The sequence below is a fragment of the Amblyomma americanum genome, chromosome 2 (genome assembly GCF_052857255.1).
Source record: "Amblyomma americanum isolate KBUSLIRL-KWMA chromosome 2, ASM5285725v1, whole genome shotgun sequence".
Classification (NCBI taxonomy): domain Eukaryota; kingdom Metazoa; phylum Arthropoda; class Arachnida; order Ixodida; family Ixodidae; genus Amblyomma; species Amblyomma americanum.
Window position 1 is genome coordinate 59,306,187 of NC_135498.1, and position 8,062 is coordinate 59,314,248.

The window sequence follows — 8,062 nt, forward strand, 5'->3', positions numbered from 1 at the left end:
AAAAATATGCATTTCATGGGTGGAACAATAACATGTCGTAATGGTAAGGTTGTTTTTCCGAAAAAAAATAGTTTCCAAAAATTAGCATTTTAATACTTTTTGTTACTTAGCCTGATGTCAACTCCAATTTATCTCAGAAAATCGAGGCTCATTTCTAAGCCGCAAATTACCCCCAGAAATGCTACCACAAAACAAAGGGCGTTAATTATGCAGAGTGGCACATATATCTTCCAGGGTCCCGAGTACGAAAAGATAACCTTTATTCTCCAAAAATCGTCCTGCTAAGAACAGGAGAGGAAGCATCGAAAGACGACATATTCATGTCTTCGTAATCAAGTCCTGAGATGCTGAAACAATTTCCTTGTTTATCGTAGTTTCTCAGAAAGCATATGCAGCCGTCGGAGCATGTCTTGTTCTCTGACGGAATGCACTGAAAAAAGAAACGTTTTAAATTTGTAGCTGGTTTACTCACATCACTGAAAACGCTCTTTAAAATATTTGCAGAAGACATGCTCACAAGGCACCACTAATGAAGAATTTATTATTTTCTCCATTTGGCTAAGAATTACTAAAATATAGTTCTATTGTCTTGGAATTACTTACCGTTTGGTTACAGCTGTCCAGAGAAATTTCTGGTTCAGTCGTGTTGTTTGACCTTGACATAATTTGTGGCCTACTAAAGCAGAGAACACTGAAACGAAAAGTTAGTCTTCAATGGAGCTGGTGGGCCAAATTGAAAAGAACAACGAATTTACGTTAGCACTATAAAGTTTTAAAGGCAATCATGGTGATCACAAAGACAAATGTAAACTGCAAGGTTGAAATGTGCCGTGAACTTTTTTTTAAAATTAGTATCATTATGTTAATATCATGCCGTGACCACACAGACTGCAATCAATGCATTGTTAACATCAGCACCTCGTACGACGTCCCGCCTGCTTTTACAGGTATAACGCAAAGATCTGATCTCCTATTGACGGGTTACTGTAGTACACCTTGTTTAAATGTATGAAAATGCTCACAGCGACTTCATTTCATTTGTTAATGCACTGGTATAACTTACTGCTGCATAAATAATGTTTTATGAACGTGCGAAAACGTATAATAACTACATAAACAACCCTTCAGAGGTAACTATTTCTTCCATCGGTACAAATAGTAACCTTATCTAAATATTAGTTTTTCTTGAGCCAAACAATCACTCTCAGTGTCTGCGTTCTGGAAAGCCATTGTGTCAAGAGTAGGAGATGCTTAAGATAAGCCTTGACCTGGTGCTTTCGGATGTGTGCACGAAATTTCAGTGAGAGGCGCTTAATCATTTCGCCTCCATTAAAATGACTTCACCGTGACTCCATTGGAATCCACGAACTCCAGGGCAGCTAATGCAGCGGGTACAATTTTAGGCTCGGAGACCGTATATTTCACTAGGTGTGAAAAACGCCATTGCATTAAATGAGATCCTAGTCGACAGTTTTGATAACTTGCTCATCGTCTAAGATTAGCAAATATAAGAGACCGGGTAAAGAAATAGGAAGAATGTTTATTTTATTCAGCCGAAGAACGTTTGTTCATAAGATACAGGTATTACATAAACCATACAGAACGAGGTCTGAGAACTCAAGGCTGTAACGGAACCTCCTATAAATCAGTGAATAAAGTTTGTACCATAATACTGGCGTCCAATACTACTCAGCGTGGAATAGTGCTTGATATTTGTTTTCGTTCTGTCGCTCCTTTCCAAACAAAATGTGTGTTATTGTGCTAACCGCATATCAAATTATGCATGCAGACAAGTAAAAACGCGAGCTGAAGTCTTTGGAAGCAGCGTCCGGAGTTAGTGCGTTTTGCTGAGCTTTTCGCACACAAAAGCCTAGAAGGTGTGGCCATGAGAATTACCTGGTTTCTGGCATGTGCAGAGAAGTGCATTAAAAAAACATCATGGCTGTCAATTTAGCGTTCTGGCTTGCTTATCTACTGTAGAGAATCATTTTTTGAGTTCTGATGAGAACCAACATATCTAAATTGCTGCTTAATTATTTCTACATGCATCTGAATACCTTTAATACGTGCATAAAATACTAGCGAAGATCTCCAGTCAAATGCATATGAGTAAATGCTACTTACATTGCCTGCAGAACAATTATTCCGAAAACTGTAACTTGTAAAGCACCTAGGGAACTCATTTTAGCGAATGTCTCGAGTCGGCCGTCTGCTGTCGGGAACTGCATGTGCAAATCACCTTATATACACATCATCGAAGCGTTTATTTTTGCTCGCCTTGTCAGCAACCATTGCCTTTTCAGTCCTACTGTGCCTGAGATGCTGCGCCTGACCCCTGGAGTGCCGCCCACGTCACACGTGACGTACTTGGTGTCTTAGATACGTCAAGAATATTTTCCTTGAAGTACAATGACCATTTTTTGGCGCAGTTTTCTTTCATTCTTTATTCAGGGCGTTTAAATATTCTGATATACGGTCGCAAATCATTCATGTTGACAGAGAGTTTGTTTTTGTGACCTGAAAAAAATTTTCATATGCTCTTAGATTGGTTGACCGAGCGTACAGCTAGCTGTATTCCTCGAAGCACTCGACTAGCGTCAGATTTTAAGAAAAATATTACGAGTTGTAATGTTTATCGTTAATATTTTACAAAATTACAAAATTCTCATAATTTGGCCTCGCTGAATTCTTAATCGTCCACATCTAAGGTCTCCTAATTCGTGTTTCCGGGTTTTTACAAGAAATCTATTGCCACCTTTGAGATCGAATTATTGAGCGTAAGGTGTATAAAGAAACTGATATTTCAGATGGGTTATAATATTAAAAACAAGAGGGAATTAACTTTGTCTCAGTCTTTAAATGTGTATTCTGCTTAAGTTTTTTCTAGCAGCGGTCTTCTTTGAAGAGGATTTGCTAAGCTACAGTCACTTCAAGGCACTGGAGAGCAAGGGAAGAGTCTAGCGCAGAAGAATTCAAATCAAAGTAATCTTCCAGCTGTCTAAAATATGATGAAAGCAGCCTATCGTTTCGAACACTGGTAGTGCCGAGCAATCAGCGGTATTTAATCCGGTGGCTACGTACTTCTGCGTGGTGCTTACAGAACAAGAAAGAGAAAATTTATTTCATCAACATTCGCATCAAGTGCTGGAAATCTTGAAGTGCTGAGGCCAACTGATGCTTATCCTGTTGCTAGCAGGCATTAGAGAAGGAGGCAGGGGGCTTTGAAAGGAACCTTGTCAATAGCGCCACCGGGCACTGTAAAGGGCAGTGTTCCCGGCTGGCGTATGGGGAAGAGCAGTGTGGGAAGAAGGAATCATGTTAGGCCGCATCTCGTGAACGATTTGAGCTTGTCAGATTTCTGGGCTAATGGTAGGTCGAGGATAGCATCGCTGAGCGGTGCATAGTTAACTGCATTGAGATTTGATTGAGCCTCCTTGTATTGCAGGCTCACCACTGAGCGCGAGCTTCAACAGAAAAAGGGCATGAGAACCATGTTTAAATGTAGTGAATAGAACAGCTCACGTAACGCATAGTGATGGAACAGCGCAAGGGACGATACACAGGAAGAAACAAAGAAAGGCAAACACGGCCGCTGGCTATGAGCCGAATATTTATTTCGAGGTACAGAGAATATATAGCGAAGGAAAAAGGAATGGTATATAGATGAGAGGGCGGCACGGTTTCCGAAATTCAGAGCATAGTCACGTCACTGAATTAAACATCTATTTGTAAATGAGGTGGCGGCGAAAGGTCATAAAATGTGGTGTAAAGGATTGTTGCGCGAAACAACAGGTGAAACAACAGGTGAATTGAAGTTGAAGTTGAAGTTGCCCAAAAAGAGGGTAAAACAAAACGAAAAACAAATAATGAAAACAATAAAAACCAATAAAAACGAAAAGTTACGAGGAGTAAAGACCTCTAAGCATAGAACATTAAAATCTAATTGAAGGTGAATATAAAGAGGCTATAAAGAAGCTAAAAGCTTTAAAACCGAAAATACTGCGAGGTTTTCAAGAACAAAACGAGCCTGACAATTAAAAGGCCAAATATCCAGGATTTAAACAGTAACACACAATAAGAGGGCAGGGAAACATTCAACCAAGTGACCAGTCGCAACGCATGCCCAGCCGTGGAACTTCAATTCTTTCTCGGAGATAGACGGTTTACGGATAAAGTGGTCCTTCGTACGAGAGCTTCAATTGTTTCTCTAGACGTACGGTCTGGTCTTTTCCTGATCATCACATATTCATCGAATACTTGATGCCCAAGTTTTGTTTTCACATTTTTTGCAGTGTAATAGGCCAGATTCCTTTTGATTGCAATGTTACCCACGTTGCTGTCATGTTCTTGTAGCATGATATTTATGCGCCTTCCTGTTTGACCAATGCATTCCTTCCCGCAGGACAAGGCCACTGAATAGACGACACCGGAAGCACAATAAACGTGGGGATTGCTGTGCGTTTGCCCATAGCCACGGTGAACTTGTTGGTTGTTTACTGTCCTGCAGAGAGAGGCGAGCTTGTTGGGCGCAGTAAACACCACGTCACACCTGCGCGTTTTCTACCTTTTTCTAAACCATGGCTAACGTTGCAGATAGGGTAAAACTACAACTTTTCTGCGGTATTTTCTCTTTCGGAACCGTTGAACGTTTCTTATTTATGCTCCCAGCAAGGGATACCAGGATAATGACAATTTAAATCAAATCATAAGTCATAACAGCTATAAAAAAGACATAATAACAATTGAAATTTCTTTGCCACCGGTGCAGATGAGTACATTATGCATACATTTTCGAACTGTCCGAGTGGAATCACAGGAAAATAAAAAAGACAGATCTGAGAGTGGTAGTTTCCTCTAATTGTTAAGTTTGATTCACATTAGATACATGCAGTCCTATCAATGTCTGCGAAAGCAAATTCGATGTTTTACAAAGCAGTGCTATACAGCCTAATTAAATGAACGGGCTCCTGTTGAACAAAGCAGGCTATCTGATGTCATTTTGGTTCATCTTGTAGGATTCGTTAGATTAGATCCTTTAGTGACGGCTGCTGTGTGGGCACACCAAAATATATTATCGGATGCTTCATGAAGATAACTGCAGAATGTATACTGCAAAAATATAATAGAGCACACTGTGCAACTAAAACGCATTTTTGTTTAGTAACGATGGCAAATATTAAGAGTTTTTTTCTGGTTTTGGTTATTTCCAAGCATGCTATACATGCTAGAGGAAAAAATCGAATTCAAATGCCGGATCACGAGGCTTCACAAAGTTCCTACCAGTTACTCTTATTCGGCGCGGCAATACAGTTCTCACAACAAAGATAAGAAACACATTTTTTTTAGTTGCGAGCAATACGAGAGGGAAAAAAGTTTAGCCATTCATTTATTGATAATTATAGATACTTGTGACAAGCGCAGTTTTCTCCGTTTTGTGACTAGCTTTCCTCTCGGCGTCTAGTATCCAAAAGTCCTTATTAAATTTGTGATTTCACGCAAAAAGTTTGTTCCCTCTCATATTGCTCACGACTGTGCGTAGTTTACGAATAAGGGTGACTTGAAAGAGGAAATTAAAATAATAATAAAAAATTTGAGAGAATTTTATGATCAGTCTTCAGAGAACGAGAGTATGAAGAAAATCAAGAAAAACACGAAAACCAGCAAACCTATATTAGGGAACAGATGTCCATCAGTACGCCGGCGCGATGGCTCAGTGGTTATGGCAATCGGCTGTTGACCCGAAAGACGCGGGTTCGATCCCGGCCGCGGCGGTCGAATTTCGATGGAGGCGAAATTCTAGAGGCCCGTGTACTGTGCGATGTCAGTGCACGTTGAAGAGCCCCAGGTGGTCGAAGTTCCCGGAGCCCTTCACTACGGCGTCTCTCATAGCCTGAGTAGCTTTGGTACGTTAAAGATACAAGACGAAAAAATGCAAGATGTCCATCAGCGTGACATGTGCAGGAAATTTAGGAACACAAATTTACTGAACATCTTACTGCTGAGAGAGATTACACGAACAGTTTTTATACGTTTAAATGAAGACAAAGCAATCAATTCGTATAAGAGTGAAAAGTTATTTAGTCCCAAAGTTAGGGTGTACGATATTCCTAGAAAAGTAGGAAAGTGCGTGGACAGGGCACGGGCCAGTCTCCGAGTTGGCGTGTCGTTTCATGTACTGTATATTTCTGTATAAATGTGGCAATGTCCTAAAAAAAATAGCTGTAACCGTGTAAATGGTATCTATATATGGTTAGAATGTGGCCAAATTTCAATATTTTATAGTAAAAAAATGTCTCGATGGGGATTATATAATGATATAAGTTACATTTTTAACGCGCCTTTATGAATATCAGAAGTTTGTTTTTATTCGTAATTATTCTACTGTACCGCACAAGATAACAAAAGGTAAGCACTGAAGAACAGAGCTTGTTGGAACGTGCAGAAGCTTGATTCTGGTCGCTAAGGTGCATGGCAGTTTCTCAAGGACACAACACCCGAGGTAACTTGGTTTCTGTGTAATCCATATGATTCTCCCACAGCATAAATTTGTTATCATGAAACCCTAGTGGTTTCACTATACCTGTTATTGCTACAATATCTTACCCTTAAGATCAGCCCTAATCTAGACTATATTTCATATTTTTCTCCTGAAATGGCAATAAACCACCCGGTAAGGGGGTCTGAAGCCAGTTTCATTAGGACTCATGAAGATGCCGTTCCAAGTAATTCTGCAGATGGGAGCAATGGGCTTTAGTCGGTAAATTTATGATAAAAGCGACAAAATGAACCCACACCATGGTTTGAAAGCTTCTGTCTACAAGGGCGTCACTAATCGAAAATTTTATTAGAGTCAGGAAGAGTTGTGTTTGGGTTTGAAATTACCAGCGCAATAAGAAGGAGTTCTGAGGATGGGGCCAATCCTGAAGTTTGCGCACTTTTTCATTACCGCGGATCACAGACAACTGCGAAAATTAACTTTGAAATAAAAGCTTGGAGATTTTAAGCGTTCTACGTCCACTCTGGAGCCTTCCAAATGTCAATAATCTTACAACTTTAGAGGCAGTTTTCGTTTTAAGCCATTTACACGGGAATAAGCGCATACAGCACATTTTGACATCTTGGTCATTTTGTTTGGCCATGTCGCGAAATCAAATAAAGTTTCTTCTGTCTAATGCAATGACCTGCCATCGATATCCTGTGTGGAGGCACAGCGATAAGGCGTTCGTCACGCTGCTCTTAGTATTCGCAACCAGTGTCACAACCTACCTCGTCCATTTTCTGTCCGACACCTGCAGAGAATTTTTAGCGACGCCTGGCGCGCAGCAACAAGCATTGTGATATTAAAGTGAAAATTCTCAGCGCAGAAGCTCGCGGCAAGATATTTTTTCAAGCGCTAGCTTTCCGCTCAAATATTTTATAAGTCAGGGCAATGGAGCTTTATTGCAACTGCAATGAACAACGAAGAATTAAAATTAGAACGTTGTCGCAGATTTTTTTGAAAAAGTTTATATCCTTTGCAAGGGAATGATTATTCTCATAAAATTTAGAAACATTTGCATCCTGTGCAGTGCGATTAAACTTTCTGCATGAAGAAATGCAGTTTCTTGGAACAGCAGAGGTTTCTTAAACGCTGGGCCATTCAAGAACCGCCAATCTGCGATACAAGCTTCGAAATATTCCTCAGCGCTACCATTGCTTGCCTTTTATGTGGGGTTGTTTTTATGCTAATGTGGTGCTAGACGGTATGACTAAGAATGGCAGCCCCAGTAAGTTAAGACGGAAATGAAGTTATGGTTGTTTCCTGCGTCACTGAGTCTTTCTGTACATGCGGTCCCTGGAGAAAATCCGAGAGGTGTACTTGCTGTTACTGATGCTCAGAAGCATTGCTGAATCCAAATGGGTCCTCCATATGCCAGTGCCTTCTTAAGGCACAATGACAAGTTTTTGTCGCACAGCTAGCATCGCCAGATACGTTCGTCGAGCATAAGCGATGGGACGCTAACAAAAATCTCAACAAGGTACTAAAAATCAATAAGAGGCCACAATGTTATTTGATCAATAC

At 40.3% G+C, this 8,062-nt stretch overlaps 1 long non-coding RNA gene across 1 annotated transcript; it reads right to left on the reverse strand.

Annotated features, from left to right (window-relative positions):
* Window positions 1–236: 236 nt before the first annotated feature.
* Window positions 237–2,234, reverse strand: LOC144118588 (uncharacterized). Its single transcript, XR_013312057.1, has 3 exons — window positions 2,125–2,234; window positions 604–691; window positions 237–430 (listed from the first exon to the last, which is right to left on the reverse strand). It is a non-coding gene; the product is annotated as an uncharacterized LOC144118588 (long non-coding RNA).
* Between the last annotated feature and the right edge of the window lie 5,828 nt (window positions 2,235–8,062).